Source organism: Schistocerca gregaria, chromosome 6 (assembly GCF_023897955.1).
Source record: "Schistocerca gregaria isolate iqSchGreg1 chromosome 6, iqSchGreg1.2, whole genome shotgun sequence".
NCBI lineage: Eukaryota > Metazoa > Arthropoda > Insecta > Orthoptera > Acrididae > Schistocerca > Schistocerca gregaria.
In genome coordinates, this window is record NC_064925.1 from 181,843,465 (window position 1) to 181,866,775 (window position 23,311).

Genomic DNA, 23,311 nt, shown 5'->3' on the forward strand with positions numbered 1-23,311 from the left:
TAACCAATCTAAAGCTTGGGTCTTAAATTTTCTACGGAAAATATACCCAGCTGTGCTGTACCTCATGTAGTCGGTATACATTATAGTTAATTACAGTGTTTCAGTTACATTCTATAACGGCAGTACTAAGGGATAGTACACCCCTTACTGCAAATACTGGAAATAACAGCAAAAGGAGCTTGAAGGAGTACTGAAATTTTCAATTTTTGTTTCCTTTGTGAAATGTGATCAATCAGGACTGGGTTGTAGACACTGAGGCAATAAATTTTATTGTGTTAAACGCTGTTTTCAGATCTCCTTTACACATTGGAATAGAGAAGAGACGCTATATCAATGTCTGGATGAATTGTTTGCAAAATCTCATTGTAGACGGCGTCGTAAGTAAATATAAACCGCCCTCTATACTTGAATGCATTACAGGTCACAGGTCCAGGGGATGAGCAAAATTAAGAACCGCTCAGGCGTAGGATGACGCTGTTGTGAGCCTACGTCAAGGTTTACCACTGTTATTATGTCTCGCCACACTTCGTTCGAGTCATGGCTCAGTCATTTGGATGTTAGCAGAGACACCATTGGCACGTGCGAGCTAGTGGGACGTTAACACATTTGCAGTGATGAAAGAATACTTGCGGTAGTGACCTGGAGAAGCCAAGCTAGTGGCGTTAATGCATAGGGCACATCCAGATACTTCTTCACTAACACCTTTTATGCTACGTCTGACTGAATAAACAATAACATGGCCCGTAGAACACAATAAATTCTGACCATTTTATTCATAAACAAAAATTAGATGAAGGAACAGTTAATCAAGATCGAAAGGGGTACGCTATTATTATCAGAAGCACGTCATGAAATCAAAGGCGAAACAGAACTCAAATCAGGATATTCATGTCTTACACAAGAACATTGCTGTGAGGAAATTCAGGACATACTTCTGTATAGATAAAATTAAAAACAATACTACAGATTTTGCAGGAAGCTGAGACAGAATTTCAAAAAATGTTTTAAAATTATCCTAAGATTTTCCATGGAAATCATTCATATGTATGCGCAAACGAATTCACCTTCTGATTTGAAGATAGAAAATCTACATAAGAGATAAAAAAGTAATAGAAGTCAGTAAGTCCCACAACTAAATGCTGTGAGGGATTTTATTCAGCAAGAAGGTAAGCATGCCTGATTAAATTAGACGCTCGTTCATCATTTGACAGAATTAAGTCCACTCATATTCAGATGAAGCATTTATTTAAAGGAGGATGTTGACAGTTTACCCCCGACAGCGGCTTGCCGAGATATGCTTTTTATCACTCATTTTCTAGTGTAGATTTTATCAAATGCTGCCAGTGTGAGTCTGAATTTTGGCCACGTCTGGTTAGACAGGTGTGGACACAGTGTACATCTTAATCGCAGTTAACTACATGTCATATTTTCCAAGTCAATGTAAATGATTTCATGTGTGAGCACAGTATTCCGTTAATTCAGGCTCAGTGAGCATCTCATATGTTATCTTGTTAGCTGATAGCAATTCATAAGTTACCTATTTACTGGAATATGTTCTGTGTAATCGGCTTGTATCTGGCTGGCTGCAGCTATAATTACTTTTGTTAGTAATATTTGATGAGTAATACATGATTTTATTCAGAGTGCTAAGGATGTGAAGTCAGCAGCTCGTGGTCTACTCGTTAGCATTAGTGTCCTCAGATTGTAGAGCACCAGGTTTAATTCCTGGCTGTGTCGAGGAGTTTCTCCATTTGGGACTGGTTGTGTTACGGCCTCATCATTTAATTGTTCATCTCATTCACTGAGGTGGTGACTGATGAAAAGATTTGCACCTGGAAACTGAATAACCCCAAATGAGGTCTCCTCGCCTATAAACCAGCATGATCACTTCAAGGATCTGAAATTATCTCATGTTTACAATTAATATTGGAAGTGCTATATGCTTGCTTATCAGTTTTATAGCTATTTTGCACAAGTTAGTTACCTTTTTGATCATAAGATGATTAATTTGGGGGACTTTTGCGACATGAACAGAATAGTTAACATTTTTGTCTGTGGTACATTATCTGGGTATTGGAGCTGTCTTCACTAAATTGTCATTACTTCTGGATGAGCTTCATGCCAAGTAAGACTTCATTAATAACAGGTAATTCATACTCTTCGAAACATACTCTAGTGACCAAATGTTACTTTAAGTCATCTTAGTTCCGTCTTATTACAATTCCTTAGGTTAAGGATTTGCTTCTTCGACTATATATTCACTATATTTCACTGAGGCATCAGAAAAGCGGATGCAAAAACCTGCGTGCAGCATCAGAAACACAGCATACGAAATTGAAAAGTAAAGCCATATATATAAGGACATAGCACCTGGCGTGTAACAAGTTCCACCAATGAATATACGGATGTGGCAGTGAAATTGTATATAGGCGGAGTTGAATTGCACAGCTTATGGCTTAATATTCTTTTTGGCATCCAATTTTCTTCATGCGAAAAGAAATAACTATTTTTGAATGCTTATGTATGAGTATGTTGGAGTAGTTTCACTAAAATAGGATTGTGGATAGTAATACTGAAATGGTTATAGTGTACTTGGACATTTTCATGTGGAAGATGTTCCAGCCAGCTTAAATGTACTCAGAAATCAGATGAGAAGTACAAACTGATTATGATGGAAGAATCCCAACTGTAGAGTACAAACTTATTGTTGTAGAAGATTGTTATTTCTTAACAGTGCATAGATTTCATGTACTTTTTTCTTGGTTACAGCAGTTATACTTCTCGTTTCTTCCTATTTCGCCTCCTGGTCATTAGATAGAATTAGTTTGTGGTTTCATGGAAGCTGAGTCTCAAGTACATGTGCATATAATGGCTCAAAACTGCATGTAGCAAAAGTGCGTGTGCTTTTCCTTGTCTGCGACCAGTATCAAATAGCGCAGGATACACTATAACTAGCAATACTGGTGGTCCCAATTCAGCCTAACTATAGAACCCCGCTTGATATTTGAAGAATAAGCTCTAAATCGACATGATTGCGGAGTCTACTTCAGAGACCAGAATATGATAGTGGGACAGAAACTCGTCATAGTGGAGGAGCAATGCAATCTAAATAACATGATCCTAGCCCACAAAGAAATAGGCATTATAACCGTGGATACCAAACCACATGTGGTGACGGAAATGCTAATGAGAAGTTGAGACACCAGGAGTATTTTCCTGGTAGAAAATATAATAAAAATTTTATGACAAGACGAGGTGATTGGAATAATAGGAGATTTGGACTTAATAATGGGGTAGCATCGTGACAGTAGATTCCAGAACAGATACTAAGGTCTGCGAACTGCAGAAGTTCTATCGGTTGATCCATTGCTAACGTGCAAGTGGTGAGTCAACCAGTGAGGGAATGAGAAATGCTGTCAGCAGCCCATACAAGAGATGGAGAATAGGTAGAAAACAGTTCTAAACAACTAAATATATTGAATTTTTGTAATTTCGGCTGTTTGTCTGTCACTCATTATGAACTCAAACGACTGTTGGATTGTTAAGTTTTTCCTGTTTAGTGTTTTTATTACCCCCTCAGTTTTCATAAATAATAATGAAATGACGAACCACTATTAGTATATGTTATACATACTTGTTGCACTTGACAATAACCCAAAGGAAATGCTTCTGTTATTTGTCACTCTACCGTATGAAATGAATTCTTTAATGTGATCCACATATCACGTTGTACATGTATACGTTCATCTTATTAAGTGTACCACAGATCTGGATTGCCTACATAATTAAAAGAATTTTTCCTGTGCACAAATGCGTTTCGCATAGAAATTCTCTCGTAACAGACATTAAGTAATTCATGCAATTTACAACATGTTAATAAAACTCTGTAAGATTTTGCGGTTCAGGATGGGAGTATTGTATTGTATTGGAGGGAAACCAGCGCTTCAGGTGACTTGGTATGCTATTCAAAGTGATTATCTGATTGTGATACCGCTTACACAAACAAGCACTAATTTTGAATCACATGCTCAAGAGTAGTCGCACGAAACAGTTGGGTGGGCTCTGTACCTGCCATGTGGAGGTGAGTGGAGAAACCGTGACGGAACTACGTCCCTGTTATGGACACTTCGTGCAATCTAAAACATGTGTAGTTCGTAGACCACCGGACAGGCGACATACATGTGGGAGGAAGTAATATATCATACGGCACTTCTTAGAACGTACGCTGTACAAATGTCAACAGAAAAACTCTCCATGATGCACAAAGGCTCTCTTATAGCCTCTGCCCCTAGGAGTTTGTTGAGTCTCTCCGTAACGTTCGTGTCCTAAGTAAACGATCCGCGACGAAAAGTGCAGTGGATGTTCTGTATCTCATCTATTAATACGGTTGGGTAAGTGTCCCAGACTGATAAACACCTCTTTTGTGGTAGAATTACTTTTCTGTAAGTTTGTTAAAATGATTTTCAAGTTGCAATTTGCTTTTCATCCATTTGTTGTATGTAATCATTACACGTTAGGTAGCAGCGGACGCCAGCTTCTAGGTACTTTACGGTAGTTACTGTTTCCTGGGATTTGTCATCGTTATTGTAATGGATCTCTTCGTCTGTATACGTCCAGGGTCAACGACCAGCCCCTGTGCCAATCGGTGATCCTTTGCAGGTTTTCCTGCATTTTGCTACAATCTTCTGGCACTGTAGCCTCCATCTCGACAACAGCATCGTCCGCGAATAGCCTCACGAAACCTCCAAAGCTGTTCACTAGGTCATTAATGTACATGGTGTTAGGGCTACAAGACCAGGTATTGTGATCCTTGGTACCTTAATATGCAGGCACTTTTCTGTATTATCTGTTTATTCTTTGCTTCTGACAGTCTTCCCACAAATACACAATTACTGCACTGTCATAACCGCCACACACAGTAAACTACGCCTGTCAATACAGACTAACCGTTTTGCTTACACACATTCACACTTAAACACCTGACCTGCTGCCTGCCGGAGTGGCCGAGCGGTTCTAGGCGCTACAGTCTGGAACCGAGAGACCGCTACTGTCGCAGGTTCGTATCCTGCCTCGGGCATGGATGTGTGTGATGTCCTTAGGTTAGTTAGGTTTAAGTAGTTCTAAGTTCCAGGGGACTGATGACCTAAGAAGTTGTCCCATAGTACTCAGGGCCATTTAATTTTGAACCTGACCTGCTGCCCAGAGGAAATAAGAATTAATGGGTTGCTCTTGCCTCATGTACTTGAGGTACTATCCAACCTAAGAACGTGATACTCCAGATAGCTATACCTATTACTCTACATATGTAGTAAATACTAATGTAATGTTGTTCAGTACACTGTCCTCGTCACCAATAAAAATATCTCCATTTATAGCGCTGATAACCTGTACAATGAAAATAATAGATGCCCTATCACACTTTCTTGAGGCACTTCCGACATTTACACTTGTCGGTTTTGTTCCACTGAGCGCAAAGTGTCGAGTTCTGTGTGCAAGTAAAAGCCAAATTCAGTGACAGATCTGGTCTCCGAATGCCTGCCGGAAGTCGAGAAACAAGGCATCAACCTCTGTGGCGCTCTGATTATCATAGACGAGCAGGGCGAGCTGTTTCGTAAGATCTTTGCTAGCCAAATCTCTCTACATTTTTGTAGACGAAATATTCAGTCTCGTAAAACTTTATAATGAGTGAACACGACGCCTGTTCCATAATTCTACAATAGACTGATGTCAGCAAAATAGTTCTGTAATTGGCGTTTTACGTGTGTTTCGGTACTATAACGTCATATACCTTCAAGAAAACCCGATGTACTTAGACCGGTATTTTAATTTTAATTGAGCTGTCTATTATACGCATGAATTAGAAGAAGCCCCAAGTCGTTTCATAATTTTCAGCGACGGTCAAATTTATCGAGCTATGAGATAATCTTTCAATTAGTTACTTGTTAGTTTTAATCTACATCCATTACGCGCTCACCATAAAGGTTATGACACTTGCTCGACACTGAGTTACAATACCTAGTTTACCCCGCGCAGGAGTATTATTACGAATGAAATCGCAATCAGCATCAGAAAATTAAACACAGTTTTCTCTCGAGAAAATTCACGTGCAGAATACTCACTCTAACGTTTACTCCTTTTTTATTCCATAGCGAGCTAAATCTGATCTTCAAACAAAGGAGTGATTTCGTGACGAAAAGGTAGATGCGTGAGAAATTAGCGTGCGGAGCCTGTTTACAAAAGGCGAGTCTCGAGTGCACGCAAATGGTCTATAGTGAAGGCGTGCTACTTTCCTTACTAGGACTGTTACTGACATCACGCACCGGTATATCATTACGGACGATCAAAGTCTCCGTGAGCCAGATGAAATTTGTCGGAATAGATAAGGATAATCATAAAGTCTATCGAGGTCTTCGTGGGCCTGATGAAATTTGTCATACTTAAAGGTATCATTTCTGTGAATTCAACCAAATACCATCACGTACTAAACGACTGACGTTATTAACATGAGGGCACACATGCTTTCAGGTATAGAACTAGCGAGGTAATATCCTGAAAATTCAGGTAAAATGTACATTATTAAAATGGGTCTGATAACCCGGTAAATTAACGTAGTTTCCAATTAGAACACACACTGGGCTTGAGTATTCTTTCTGAACTGTAATTCTTCTTATGATCAGGTCTGCTAATGATTTACAGTCACCCATCAGCAAATTGGTATTTTTTTATTCTAGTTCTGTGGCCGAAAATCCTTCCTGACACAGTGGCAGTAGTTACCCTACGACGTAGACTGAAAAATGCAAATCCACGTCCATTGCCTTTGTTGATGTACAGAAAAATTTGTTTGGAGTACATTATTTGAAATTTTGAAGGCAACAGGGATTAAACTGGGGAGAAAAAGGTTACCTATGGCTTGTACAGAAATATGACTGTAGTTATACTTTTCAGGACTTGAGGGGGTGGTTGAGAAGGGTTTGACACAGGATTGTACCCTCACCCCAATGCTATTCAGTTCATATACTGAACAAACAGAAAACTGTGAGCAAATACTGATTGATAGCGATTTTGACTAGTAATTAAAAGTCCCTGGTCGCGGGATCGAACCACGACAGTCCTTAAATTTTGAACAAAAATCATCAATTATGGCAGTCTAAGACTTCCGGCATAAGAAGTCACCCTCGTTCTACCAAAGGCCGTGTCAAAAAGGAAGGAGGAGCAGACACAGGTTCAGAGTACTGTCTTGCCCTTGGGGTGGGAAACTGCCTCTACTCGGCGGAAGGATCAACAATGACCAACGGCTTGAGGATGTAGAAGGTAATGGAAACCACCGCATTGAAGGCACATAATGTGTATCCATAAAACGTGTGACCTGTAACGAAAAACGCATCAGGACGCATACTCTATTGGCAAATAGATTCCGGATCTCCGGGAGGGGACTTCCAAGAGGGAGGTGACAATGAGAAGGAAAAAGAAAACTGGATAATCAACGGAAGGGTAACATTCTACGAGTCAGGGAGTGAAATGTCAGCAGTTTGAACGCGTTAAGGAATATAGAAAATCTGAAAACAGAAATGTAAAGGGTTAATCTAAATACTGGGTGAGTAGAAAATGAGAAAAAATATTTCGTCAGAAGTGTTACATTGACACTTGGAGGACCGCAAGCAGGCTACTACCTACAAGGACCGACAGGGCCAAATTGGCCCCATGTTTATTTTTGTTTATTTGGTTCAAATGGCTCTAAGCACTATGGGACTTAACATCTGAGGTCATCAGTCCCCTAGACTTAGAACTACTTAAACCGTACTAACCTAAGGACACCACACACATCCATGCCCGATGCAGGATTCGAATCTGCGACCGTAGCAGCCGCGTGGTTCCGGACTGAAGCACCTAGAACCTTTGTTTATTTGATCAGATTGTGATAGGTAATGGAATGTAACACACATATATAGCTTTTGTTGATTATTAATAAAATAAATAATCATACACACACACACACACACCGCCGTAGTTAACTGGTGTTTACTGCTGCACTTGTCGCACCACACTCGTCTTCTCTTCTCACATTTGCCACACATTTCTCACAACCTGAACAAACAGTAGCAGTATGGTTTCCTTTACATGAGGTACGAAGTTTACGCTTCTCTCTCTTAGTTGCCCTCTGTGGTACTCCTTTAGTGTCTGTATGATTCTGGTCTCAAACCTGTGGTGTCAAACCTCATATACTTCATTGTTTCGATGACTCTGTTTCGTCATATTGTTTGTCTGAAAAACGGAGGACCCCATACTGTTGACTATAGACTTTTGAGAGTAAAATTATTTGCCCCATACACTCCTCTTGCATACATTATGGTGACAAAAGCATCCAGTTCTTCAACGTCTACTGTCCAGGAATCGTGTTGTGTTCGACGACGAGCCTCAGCTTCAGTACATTGCTTGATGTGGCGCATCATGGAAGCACTGAAAATTAACCGCGAAGCACTAAGAAGTTTCCCACTTTGAATTTTCCTTTTAGAATATGATGTTTGTCCTGAGCTCTACCGCAAAATGTTATGACTTTGTAGACGACCTGAAAACATATGAAAAAAGAACAGTATTTTTAGAACGTGTAGTGAACTGATATTATGTGAGTATATCTGTTCTTGTAATTTTACAAAGTAAAACTCCACAAAAAGAGCAGAAATATTACTGACCTGCATTAGGGGCGAGGCATGCGGCGTCAAGCCACGGCCTGCGTGACAGTGCGAACAATGACAGTGTCTACATCTATCTCTATCTGTTTCCGCCAGCCGCTATCACGTATTTTGGCTAGTTGGCATAGGAAAAAGAAACTGAAAAATGGTTCAAATGGCTCTGAGCACTATGGGACTTATCATATTAGGTCATCAGTCCCCTAGAACTGAGAACTACTTAAACCTAACTAACCTAAGGACATCACACATATCCATGCCCGAGGCAGGATTCGAACCTGCGACCGTAGCAGTCCCGCGGTTCCGGACTGCAGCGTCTAGAACAGGAAACTGAGGAGGAACTATATTACTGTATATGCATGTTTTATAATTTGGTTCTGGATTTGTGTTCTGTATTTAGTTTTAAGGAACAAGTACAAACAACCAGAATACAAAATGCGACTACTCAGTTATGTCTCAGTTAATCCAAACGAATATAGTATAATTGTACACATCTAAACTAACATAGAAACACATGACCAGAAACTGCAGTGGAGTCTTATGAGTACTGTTCGAAATGACGGTCACAGTGTGTGTTGCTAAGTTCGACTCTTCGCAGAAGGGGTTGCTGAACACGTCTGTATCTCTTCGCATAATATCACAGGCATGTTGTATTCTTCGTCGAAGGTTGTTGACATCAACGATATTTCCACAATATGCCACAAATTTCAGATGGCCCTAAAAAAAGAAATCCAGTGGATTAAGGACTGGCTATGCTACAGAGCCTCCATGACGAATCCATCTGGAAGTCTGGCGTCTCACTGAGTCTCTGAAGTAGCGAGGGTTCCTTCATGCATTTGCCATAGGACCATACTAGAGGACAAACTAATGTCTTCCAACAATTCTGGTAACGCAGAATCCAGAAAACACAGATATCACTCTCCTGTCAGTCTGGGCGGTAGCAAAATGAGATGCCGATAGATCATACCACACCAGAAATTGACATCGCATCGTTGTTGGTCTCCCCGTATCACTGTACTGTGGGGGTTTACTTCTGCCCACTAGTTCTAATTGTGGGAATTCATCATGTCCTACTTCGTAAAATAGACTTTGCCGGTGAACAGTACCGTTTGTGAAACATTTTGGTTGTGCTTCTGACGCCGCAGGATGAATTTTCAGGAATACAAGCGGTGCTGGTAGTCTCCCGGTAACAGTGCTTGTACCTTCTCGATATGAAAGGGACGGTAGTGGTTTCTGTGGAGAACTCGTGTAGTAATGCACTGTGACATTCCGATCGCAGTGGCGATAGAGCTGGAGCTTATTTTTCATTCCCCCGCAACAGTTTGTCAGAAATTCACTTCGTCGTCCACACTGTACATCAACGGCCCCGGCAACTAAATCTTGGAGGTGCTACAAATGCACCATACTCCCTCAATCGCCTGTCCACAGAGTGAAACGTTTTTGCGGATGGAAGGTGCCGGTTAGGAAATCATTCGTGATACAGTTGTCTTCCATTTACAATCCCACACACACGTGGACGTCGGCGTATTCCTCGTTTGTGAAACTTGCCGTGGCACTTACTCTGTCAGCGTGGCAAACATCGGCTACATCGAACAGGGCAGTCAGCGAGATGTATATTGTTCCTGAAACGATCTTCTGATGTCACACTAGTCGGCTAGTGCGCCACACTTTGCAACGTTAGGCTCTGTGCAATTCCCTCGAGAAATCAACATTTAATTGAAAAGGTAACCACTAAAGGTCTTAATTCTGTCATGTGCTATTGAGAACTGGCATGCACATAAACTCTCAATCAAGAATTATTGAACTCATCTGAAATAATTGGTCGCTCCTCGTAGGAGGCAGCTGCAGGCACTTAAAACCCGCAGTGTCACGTGCTGTGACGTACGCGCCACGGTATGTCTTTCACGTGGATCTCGGTGCATCTGAAAACACGTCAGGCACGCCTCAGTTTTCATTCCACCAATGAGCGCTCCTTCGGTTTATAGAACAAACACTCTTTTGTGTTAGCAGAAGACCCAACACCGTGTTACGAGTGGAGGCCGAAATGCACGCGTTTTAGCTCACGCAGGCTGGCGTGAGAAGGGAAGAACTATACTGACGTGAGGTCTTGAACATGACAAGGAATGAGAATTCAGAAAGCGGACGTAATTAGTTTGATAGTTAACTTTAATTCATTAATGATTAACGTCGCTCTTGACGGTACATGATTCACAATGGTATCTGTTCAGAATACATTCTTGACGTGTATGGCACCTTGATAGGTCGTAGCAAATGACTTAACTGAAGGCTACGCCAAACTGTCGTCTCTGCAAAAGAGAGAGTATGTACACAGTGAACCATCACTAGCAAAGTCCGTTGTACAACTGGGGCGAGTCCTAGGGAGTCTCTCTAGTCTAAACCTGCCGTGTGGCGGCGCTCGGTCTGCAATCACTGATGGTGGCGACACGCGGGTCCGACGTATACTGATGGACCGCGGCCGATTTAAAGGTTACCACCTAGCAAGTTTAGTGTCTGGCGGTGACACCACACATTCTGTGACATGAAACTGTACACTCTCTCACTGCCGGCAACATATGACTCATAAGCTCTAGTACCATTCCAGATACACTACGATGGGATTTGTTCTTCCTCGTTTCTCTCAAACGCTGGCAGACACCAATTATACCACTGCTTTGCACCTGATGTATCTGTGGGTGATGCCCTGATCGTCGGATTGTCGGCTTCTCGTTAAATGGTTAATTGCTTACTTTGTTTTGTGTACACAATACATCGAGAAGAGCAAAATGAACAACGATCCGTCATTTGCTCATAGCTCCATGCGGTGCTCAGGACATTTCCCCTCATTTACGACTCACCCTGTGTAGCAGGAGTCAGTGAGGTGAAATAGAAGGCAGACAATGATTTCTGGTCAGACGAGTATAGGATAACATCAGCACCAACAGAAAATGGTGTAAAATGAGTAGGATTAGTAGGATTAGCTATTAATAGGAATGTAAGGCAGAGAGAGAGTAACTGTGAAGAGTTCAGTGATAGCGCTCTTCTCGTCAGAGTCGACATCACACTAACAGCAACAGCAGTAGTTCATGTGTACATGCCGACGCCGTAAGCAGAGGATGAAGAGACAGAAAAAGTGGCAAAGGGTACTGAACGGGAAATTCAGTACATAGAGGGAGTTGAAAATCTAATAGTCATGGGCTACTAAATGCAGCTGTAGGGGAAGAAGTACGTTACGGGACAGTATAGGCTTGATAGCAGGAATTTGAGAGGAGAGAGGCTAATTGAGTTCTGTAATCAATTTCAGCTAGTAATAGCAAACACTATCTTCAAGAATCACAAGAGGATGACTTATAAGTGAAAACGGCCAAGAGATACGGGGAGACTTCAGTTAGATTATATGACGGTCCGCCAGAGATTCCAAAATCAAACACTGGGGTGTAAGCCATACCCAGGAGGAGATATAGACTGAAATCTCAATTTAGCAATGATGAAGAGTGGGTTGAAGCTGAAGACAATAGTTAGGAAGAATCAATGCGGAAAGAAGTGGATACGGATGCACTAAGGAAAGAAGAGATACACTTGAAATTCACTGAGGCAATCGTTCGGCGACAGTGAAGGTCAATAACGGAAGTTGGAGGAAAAACGTAGGTAAAAGGAAAGTAGCTGCGTAGCAATCAAGGATAAAAGAAGAAATTCTACAGCTGATTGACGAAAGAGGGGAGTACAAAAATGTTCAGGAAAATTCAGGAATACAGAAATACAAGTCATCTAGGAATGAAATAAACAAAAGGATCATGGAAGCTAAAGCGATATAGATGCATGCAAAATTTGAAGATCAAAAAATAAATGATTGTGGGAAGGACTGACTCATCACACAGAAATATCAAAACAACCTTCAATGGAATTAAAAGCAAGGCTGCTAACATTAAGGGTGAAAAGGGGATTCCACCGTTAAATGCAGAGGAGAGTGCTGCGGCGCGGTTCTTTCCGTCCCTTTTCGACGGACCTGCAACTACCTCTGAACATTGTCTCAGCAGAATGAGATTTTCACTCTGCAGCGGAGTGTGCGCTGATATGAAACTTCCTGGCAGATTAAAACTGTGTGCCGGACCGAGACTCGAACTCGGGACCTTTGCCTTTTGCAAAAGGCAAAGTTCCCGAGTCGAGTCTCGGTCAGGCACACAGTTTTAATCTGCCAGGAAGTTTCATTGTCTCAGCAGATCATCAGTAGGAAAGCCTAGTGAAACCTACTGTACTTCGACGTGAACCAGGCGGCAATTTAAGTCACTAATCTACGTTTCGGGAGAAAGTTTTCACACAACTGAAAGGTTCGAAATTTTGTCCTCAATTAATATATTCTGAAACTTAGGTGAACAAGTATCACTGCCAAACCCACTCTAGTCGTAATACAGTCACTCACGACCCCTTTCACTCACGTTAGCAAGTTTATGGTGTTTCATTTACAGAAAACGTAATAGCTACAAAAACACTGATTGTTTTTGGCGGTAATGCTCGCCAAATAATAAGTCTGTCGGTACCAAACGCAGTAACAGATTTTAGCCACCGACCTGCTCAATACGCCACACGGAATATATGTCATTTCTCGCCACAAAATTCACTTAAACATTCCGAAATTTCTACATGCCCATCGTAGTAATTATGCCGTAACTTTACAACACCTTTGATGTATGAAACACTGCTAGATCCGGCAACTTATCGTTTCCGTCGGAACTACTACTACACACGTCCGAACTGTTTCACGGCTAGGCTCCCACTCTTCTCTAGCATACTCTAAGTCTTCTCTACCAGCAGAGAAAGGCGCGCGAAGAATACTGCTTTACCATTGATCAGTTTACTCAACAGCCAATAGCAAAACAACATTCTCCCGCGTCAATCCGCGCTTTTCATCAATAACCAATCGCAAAATAGTAAACCTAACGACTGCACTTTTTACCGACGTAATTATCTAATATTCTAAAGTTTTGCTTATGCATAAAGTTATTTACTATTGTTATTTGTACCTAAATTAACTTTTCCTTTACCTTAAACTTACTTTACGAATCTATTCTACAAAACACCCCCTTGGTTCGTATCCATACTTCTTCGAAATATTCCCACACTAAATCCTACCACACAACCCGTTAAACAATTAACATTAAACCACGCTCACGCATCATTCATACTGCTAAAACGCATTTATAACATTTTACATACACAAAAAGACATAATAACACTTTATGAAAATACTTGAACAGTTTATGGAAAACATTCTATTACTTTAGTGCACTCTAGCGGGCACAATCGAAACTAAAATCACAGTCCCCCTACCTAATATTGTCCTCTATCGGCTGATACATAAAGTACGTGCGCGTCCAGTCTCACGTCACCATCTGTCACTATCCAGCTCTGAGACGCATCTCCTACTTAACCGCCTCCAAGGCAGGATCGTTACACGGCCTACGCCTCAAGAGGAAGGATAGGTGGAAAGAATACACTGAAGGCCTCTACGAAGAAGGAATTGTCTGATGACGTGACAGAAGAAGAAACAGAGTCGAGAGAGATGAGATTGAGAATTCAGTATTAGAACAGAATTTACAAGAGCATTGGACAAATTAATATAAAATAAGGCAGAAGGGATAGATAACATCCCATCGTAATTCCTAAAATCACTGGAGCAAGTGGCCACAAGACGACTGTTGACGTTATGCGTCAGATGTATGAGACTGGCGACGTATCATCAGACTTTCGGATAAACAGCATTCATGCAGTTCCGAAGATAGTAAGAGCCGAGAGGTGAGAGTATTAAGCACAATCAGCTTGACAGCTCACGCATCAAAGTTGACGACAAGAATAATATACAGTAGAACTGAAAAGAAAATTGAGGGTTTGCTATATGACGATCAGTTTAGCTTTATCAAAGGTAAATGCACCAGATAGGCAGCTCTAATGTTGTGGTTGATAATCGCAGCAAGACTGAAGAAAAATCAAGACACGTTAATAGGATTTGTCGACTCGAAAAAAGTGTTGGACGGTGTAACGTTGTGCAAGATATTAGAAATTCTGAAAAAAATTGAGGTAAGCGACAGGGAAAGACGGGTAATGTACAACATTTACAAGTAACGAGGGTGAACAATAAGACTAGAAGACCAAGAACGAAGCGGTCCGATTAAAAAGGGTTTAAGGAGCGTTGTAGTCTTTCGGCCCTATTGTTCAATAAATACATCAAAGACAGAGTGATAGAAATAAAAGAAAGGTTCAAGAGTGGAACTAAAATTCAAGGTGAAACGATATCAATGATAAGATTTGCTGATGACATTGCTATCCAGAGTGAAAGTGAAGAAGTAATTAAAAGCAGCAGGAATGAGAACACAGAGAAACGTCAGAACTGGGTATCACGAAGTAGACGAAGTTACGGAATTCTGCTACCTAGGTAGCAAAATAGCCCATGAAGGACGGAACATGGAGGACATAAAACGCAGAGTAGCACTGACAAGAGGGATATTCCTGGCCAATAGAATTATGCTAGTATCAGAGTCTTAATTTGAAGAAGAAATTCCTGAAAATGTACATTTGGAGCACAGCATTGTATGGCAGTGAAACCTGGAGGGTGGGAAATCTGGAACAGAAAAAACTAGAAGCGTTTGAAATGTGGTGCTTCATACGAATGTTGACAATTAGTTGAACTGTTAAGGTTCAAATTGGTTCAAATGGCTGTGAGCATTATGGGACTTAACATCTATAGTCATCAGTGCCCTAGAACTTAGATCTACTTAAACCTAACTAACCTAAGGACGACACACAACACCCAGCCATCATGAGGCAGAGAAAATCCCTGACCCCGCCGGGAATCGAACCCAGGCACTCGGGCGCGGGAAGCGAAAACGCTACCGCACGACCACGAGATGCGAGCGAACTGTTACGCTAAGGAATGACGAGGTTCTCCGTAGAACCGGCGAGGAAAGGGATATATTGAAAATTGTGAGAAGAAGAAGCGATAGGATGACAAACATTTGTTAAGACCTCTGGGAATAACTTCCATGGAATTAGAGAGAGCTATAGGAGTGAAAACTGTAGAAGAAGACAGAGATTGGAACACATGCAACAAACAGTTGAGCAGGTGTTGCAGTTGCAACTCTGAGATGAAGAGCCTGACACAGGAAAGGAATTCGTGGCGGCCCGCATCAGACCAGTCAGAATACGGATGACTCAAAGAAAACTGAAGAGAAGGAAGAAAAACTTACAGATTTGGATATGATGTTGTTATACTGTCAGAGACGCGAAAGGACTTGGAAGAACAGCTGAACGGAATGGATTATATCTTGAATATCAACATAAGTAAAATAATGGAAGTGAAATGTAACCGGCTTAAATCAGGTGATGCTCGGGGGATTACCTTAAGAAATGAGACACAAAAAGCAGTAGAAATGTTTTACAATTTGCCCGAAAAAATATCTGACTGTATTGAGGTGAGATGTAATTTTCGTTCCACAGAGATGCAGGACACATCAGATAAGCAAGAAAACACAATAAATAGTTACAAAGAAAAACCAAAACAAAAATAAGGTAAGAAAAGCAGACTTGAAATTGGAAGAAAAAAGTTTCTATAAAGGAGAAATTTGGTAACTTCGAATATAAATTTGTACCTTAAGGAACTTTTGAAGGTAAGCTATATGGAGTATAGTCTTGTACACAACTGAAAAGTGGCCGATAAGCAGTATAGACAAGAAGAGAATATAAGCTTTCGAAATGCGGTGCTGCAGAAGAAAGTTCAAGATTATTCTGGTTGATGGAATAATTAATGAAGAGATACTGAATCGGAGGGATGATACTCTAATGAAAAAACTTGATAAAGAGGAGGGATTGGAATAACAGTTAGTTCAAGAAATATTCCATTTGGTTGCCGTCGTAAGTTTGGGGGGAGGGGGGTGGAGATTAATGTCGTTTAGGGAGTGAGGGAGATCGAAGTTTGACTACATTAAGATGGTTCAAATGGATGTGAGCTGCAGTAGTTATCCTGTCGTGAAGAAGATCGCACGTGACAACCTGCGGCCAAAGTTCTGCATCGACATCTACGCTCTGTGAAGGAGTGTGAAGTGCATGTTGGAGGGTAGGTTCGATCGTATCAGTTCCAAGGCCTTTTTCCTATTCTATTCACGTATGGGCCGTAGTTAGAGTGCTTAAATGCATTTGTACCTGCTTAAATAAATTTAAACTTTTTTGTGATCCCTGGATGAATGATACATAGGACAAGGTAACGCACTCGCAGATGAAACACTGAAGGTGGTTCTAGAAATTTTCAAAGTACGATTCTTCTATATTGTAGCATTCTCAGTACAATTGAGCGCTCGATAACCGTGGTGCTACGTAATGGACCGCTCCTGCCCCGCGCGTGCTATTGGCCGTTGCAGGGGTCACATACAATTCCGCCCAGCGAAATAGCGCGCAAACATGGGATTACAGTGATGTAGAGGTATGCTCCGCAAGCAGACGGAATGTGACGTGCTGACATTGATTGGATAGTCGAAGGTCTGGGTGCTCGATTGGACCGAACACAGCTGGTTGGCCTGTGGAGTGATAGCGACGCCATCACATCAACTGTACGCTACTCTGCAGTTTAATGGAGTGAGCCTGTCCAGGGAAGTGTTTTGGGCCTTTACTGTAGACTATATACTGATGCCTTTGGTGGCAGTTAATAATTTTTTACTTGAGTCATGTGTGACAAAATTAATTCTGGATTTTTCGAGTATAACTGATATCTTTCCCTCGTTCCCACGATTTTTTATTGTGAGCGAAGGCATTCGTTTGTATCTTTTACCTGGCTGTGTTAAGTCGAGTTTTCTGGACCCGTATTCACTATTTGTGGGGAACGTGGATTCTTATTTGATTTTTGTTGTCTACTCGTCACGTTACTGGGCGGCATGGCTGTGTTGTTTCTGTTTACAAACAATTAAATGGCGTATAATCTGCAGGTTCAACGTACATGCGAAGAATTGCTTGTAGTGGAGGAGAATCGTTATCTGCAACGAATGTGTGCATCTAAGATCCGTAAATATGACTGAAATTCTCTCAGTTCGTTTTTATGAACGTCTTTCTTCCAGTTTCAGACCAAATCGTACAGAAATTGTCTTTAAACAATAAAAACTTTTCTTAATGTGATGATCACAGAATTTTCGTTTTTTCACGATATTCCACCCTTTTATTTTCTAGAAGAAATATCTTTCTTATGTACTTCAGTAACATAGTATTTTTTCCTTGTAGTACTATATCTTGTGCAAACTCAGTTAAAGTCTTAGCCATTTATATCAAAACAGAAAAAGTAATGGTTTTTTAAAAACAATCGGGCTATGTTTCACAATTTCTCCTACACTGGAATTTCTTATTCTATTTCTTGGTTAAATGAGCCATGTAACTTGAAAATGTAAGCTTTTGAAAATGTATAAAACAGTTTCAACTATAAATACTCAACTGAGTATATGCTGTAACAATTGTTGCCACTGGGGGGCCATCCACCACTGTACGTCAAGCACGTCACTCCTCAGAAGTATCAAGTAAGGGATAAGGACCAACCTAAATCCAATAAGCTTCCACTGACAGTTTAAATTACAATGCTTGATTTATACTAAAATCTTCATGCAGTAACTGACCCCCAAGGACCTTGCCGTAATAACATCGGTTCTAACATGCCGGCACACTAATTTTTACACAAATGAAACAAAAGCAGTTAAGTTTCAGAGCCCTAAAACAGAAAAGAATAATGTCACAACTTATACAAGTACTTTAAAAACAATTACTCATTTAAGACAAAGAACAAGCTTTGCATCCTTTGCAGCGCTTAATCATGCGAATAGCCAGCCGGGGTGGCCGAGCGGTTCTAGACGCTACAGTCTGGAACCGCGCGACCGCTACGGTCGCAGGTTCGAATCCTGGCTCGGGCATGGATGTGTGTGATGACCTTAAGTTAGTTAGGTTTAAGCAGTTCTAAGTTCTAGGGGTCTGATGACCTTAGAAGTTAAGTCCCATATTGCTCAGAGCCATTTGAACCATTTGAATCATGCAAATAAATGTTGCAACGAACAATCAACTGTTCTGTGGCACCTTCGACAAACAGCACACCTTTAAGTGGGTGCCAACTCGATAAGATAATGTAGACGCCTTTTAGGGCAAAATTCCGGCTGGGTACTGGAACAGTGTGACACATTTAAATGAAACACAGAACACGCAAGTTACTGCTGATACTCACTTAAAATTTTAAATAAATTAGAACATCACTCGTCTTTGGTATAACTCGATTATCACCCAACACCGCAGACAGGAGCTCACCATTAACCAATTGTGTGATGGTAATAATCGTCATACAGTTTCCCAGCTGCACCTCCTGGCGAAATAACCTTGTTTCATCTCATCGACTGCTCCACACCAGCAACGGAGATGGCACGAAGGAAAGGCCAACTCTGCAATTGGCTAGCCACCCCTAAAGAGGAAACTTGCTGACCTACCAAATTAGCACTCTCCACAGTCTAGGGCAACCTTCACGCGTTCCGCCTGTTTGGGAAATAACTACCCCAGGCACCATACTTCACTATAGAGCTTGCGGGGCGTCTCCAGACCGCCCATCCAGACGTAGCGTGATCTCTTAGCGTGCCAAGAAATTAAAAATCAAATCACCGCCTTTGGCTTACCAAGATATATCGATACGAACGTACCAATAATATGTACATATAAAGTTTTTCTCTCCTGTACCAATCTTTTCATCTCAGAGTATGCTGAATGTATTCCAATATGTGTCTTCCAGTATAGTTTTTCAAAAATGGTTCAAATGGCTCTGAGCACTATGGGACTGAACTTCTGAGGTCATCAGTCCCCTAGAACTTAGAGCTACTTAAACCTAAGTAACTTAAGGACATCACAAACATCCATGCCTGAGGCAGGGTTCGAACCTGCGGACGTAGCGGTCGCGCGGTCAGACTGTAGCGCCTAGAACTGCTTGGCCACACAGGACGGCCACTATAGTTTTTAAATGTTTTCCATATAGTCCTATCCTTGCCGATTGTGCCGAGAACATCATTCCTTACCATAGCAGTCCACCTAATCTTCCAAATTCTTCTGCAATAACACATCTCAGATGGCTCTCTTCTTCCTGGTTCTCCAGAAACCGGCGAGAATTATTGTGCTTATTGTACTGTCCCGTGCTCTGTTTACATCTGAGATCCATGTAATATGTTCACTCTCCTGTCAAGTTTTGAGCAGTGTCATGACATCAGTTGGTCGCGTTTTTACCAGTTTTAAATCAGAAGCTGTTGTCTGTAACAGATACCACTAATTCTGTCCTTGTTTAGTGTATAAGTGCCTTACTTTACGTTTCAAGAATGCAGGCTGCTTGTGGTAGGGAATTTATGTTTGAGAGATTTTCATCCAAATGTTCTCCTGTGTTTAATCCACTGTAGATGTCAGAATGGTGACTGAGGTTTTAAGAAATGTATGTATCAGTCATTTGGCAGTAGAGCTTGTATCTGTGTTAGTATTAGGAGTCAGGCTCTTAAGTAATCTTACTTTTTTAAATTTGTTGTCCTGCTGTAAATTTGTCAATTGTAATTATTACTTTTCGCTACTCAAGTTCTGTGTACTACAGTGACCTCAGTTACAGAAATTTGATATTTGGTTCAAAGCTGTCATCACTGGATTTTCAATTGTGCAAGTGACTTTTATATAGTAAATCGATTCCTATAGGTAGATACCATATTGAAAAGGCTGTGATCCTGCGATTAATCTTATTTCGTAGTTGTATACTCATGCCTTAAATTTTAAGAGTTGTTCACTAATTAGGGTTATGTAAGTATTGTTTCGTCTTCTTCTTCTTTTTATCTGTTCACTCCATTCAGCTTTGATGTAACGTCAATTACAGGATTTAATGATTTATATTATGATTTAGAGTTCATATTAGCTTGATCAGAAGGAAGTATTGTAATTTGATAACGTCAAAATTTCGTAAGCACACTTACGTTGCTCACTCAGAATTTAACTTGTGTATCAAGTAGAGCTGTTATGTCATAGTCGTTATTTAAAGTCTTTGAAGCTGATTTGCATTTGACACCTTTTCTTTTCTTGAGCTATGGTTAGTGAGTAAAGTTCTTGGCTATAGCTTGGTTTCGGATAGAACACCATCAGGCTGTCAAAATATTATTTCTTGTACCATGATATCATCAGAAATCGTAATATGAAGTACAGCGAATGTATTACTCATTCTGTGAAAATGAAAATCAGGTTCTTGGTTTTTAATATTGAATTTTGGATTTTTGTGTAATAAATTATTTGAAGCAAAACATATCATACAATTTCGGCACAGCTCCTTACTACTTCCTCCCCATTCTCATCACTTCAGCTAATTTCATTTTTATATCATGCTTGCTTCGTCCATCAAGGTTTATTTAGTTTACAGAATTCCCTAACTACGTCTACTTCATGACACCTAATTCTTACGTTAAATTTCTCGATGTTCTCATTCCTGTTGCTTCTCATTACTTTCATTTTTCTTCGATTTACTCTCAACCCACATTCCGTAAACATTAGACTGTTCATTCAGTTCAACTAATCCTATAATTCGTGTTCACTTTCTGTGAGAATAGCAATGCCATCAGCAAATCTACTCGTTGTTATCCTTTCACCTTGAAGTTTGATCCCACTTCTGAAGCTTTCTCTTATTTCCGTCACTGCTTTATCGATATATAGGTTGACCAGTAGGAACGAGACACCACATTCATGTCTTACAATCTAATCCCAGCACATCGTTTTTGGTCTCCCAGACTCATAGATTCCTCTTTATTCTTGCACATATTGTATGTTACTCGTCTTTCTGTATAGCTTATCCCTATTTTCCTCGCCATTTAGAAAATCTTGCACAACTTTATAATGTCGACCGCTTTTATAATGTCCTCAGTCTTGCTTCCGCTATTAAGAGCAATGTCAGAACTGCTTCTTCGGTGCCCCGTTCCTACAGTCAAACTGACCCTGATATAAAAGATCCTCAATTCTCCTTACCATTCTTCTGTACCTTATACTTTTCAGAAACTTGCATGCATCAGCTGTTAAGCTGATGGTGTGATAATTCTCGCATTTGCCGCCTCTTGCTATCTTCAGAATTTTGTGGATGATGTTTTCCAGAAAGTCTGATGGTATACATAGCCGTCTCATTCATTCTACACACCAACATCAATAGTCGTTTTCTTGCCACTTCTCCCAATGATTTTAGAAATTACGATGGAATGTCATCTATTCCTTCTGCCTTATTAGATGTTAAATCCTCCAAAGCTCTTTCAAATTCATGTTTTAGTGTTGGATCCCCTATCTCTTTTATATCGACTACTGTTACGTCTTCTGTAATGTCATCAGACAAGTCCTCCTTCTTATAGAGGCTTTCAGTGTGCTCTTTTCACGTATCCTTTCTCTCCTCTGCGCTTAATAGTTGATGCACATTGCACTATTAATATTATCCCCCTTGCCTTTAATTTCACTGAATGTTGTTTAGACTTTTCTGTATGCTGAGTAAGTCCTTCCTACAACCATTTTTTTTCGATTTCCTCAGATTTTTCATGGAACCATTTTACCTCAGATTCCATGCAATTCCTATTTCATTTATTCCTAAGTTACGTGTATTTATGTGTTCCTGTATTTCCCTGCACATTTTTGTACTTTCACCTTTAACTGGACTGCCTATTGAGCTGTTCATCATAATTGCATCTGGAGCCTCAGAGAATATCAAGTGATCTCTTCATTCCTTAATACTTCTGTATCTCACATCTTAGGGCAGCGATTCTTCCTACTGTCTTCAGCTTAGTCTTCAGCATTGCCAAATTATGCTCTGAGCCAGTATCTGCTCGTGGGTGTGCCTTGAAATCCAGAATCTGATTTCGGTATATCTGCCTGACCGTGGAGCAACCTAACTGGAATCTTCTCGTATCTGCTGTCTGTTTCCAATTATGCCTTCTCATCCTCTTGTGATTCTTGAACAGAGTATTCGCTATTATTAGCTGAAATTTATAACAGAACTCAGTTATTGTTTCTCCTCTCTCATTACTTGACACAATCTCATATTCTTCTGTAACCTTTCCATCTACTCCTCCCCCTACACCTGCATTCCAGTCCCCCATCTGTACACGTGCATATCGCTATTACATGAATTCTTCCATCTTTGTGAATAAGTCAGAGATGGGGAAAGCGATATGTAGGAGGACAGATGTTGCTGGTGTGAAATACAGAACATTGAAACCAGTAAACAATGGTTTCCTAGATAACCGATCGTTTACTGGTTTAAATTTTCTGTATTTCACATCAGCAACCGCTGGCCTCCTCCCTCCACGATTCCCACCATAGATAAGGTCTACAAAGTGTGGATGAGTGAGTAATCGAATGTGAGTTTTGCTTGACTCGTTCATTGTAGAGACTGGACAGCTTTCCAATGAATTTTGTTTTCAGACCTGACTTGTGTCCAGAGACGGTAAGGGAAAGGGGCGTTCCGCGAAGTATGGCTTGCGGTTGGTCAACGTGGGAAGTGTGGAGATTTCCACTGTTTTCCCTGTTCAATCGCTTGCTGAGCGTTTTGTGGACTGTCCTGCTAACTCAACCATTTTGAA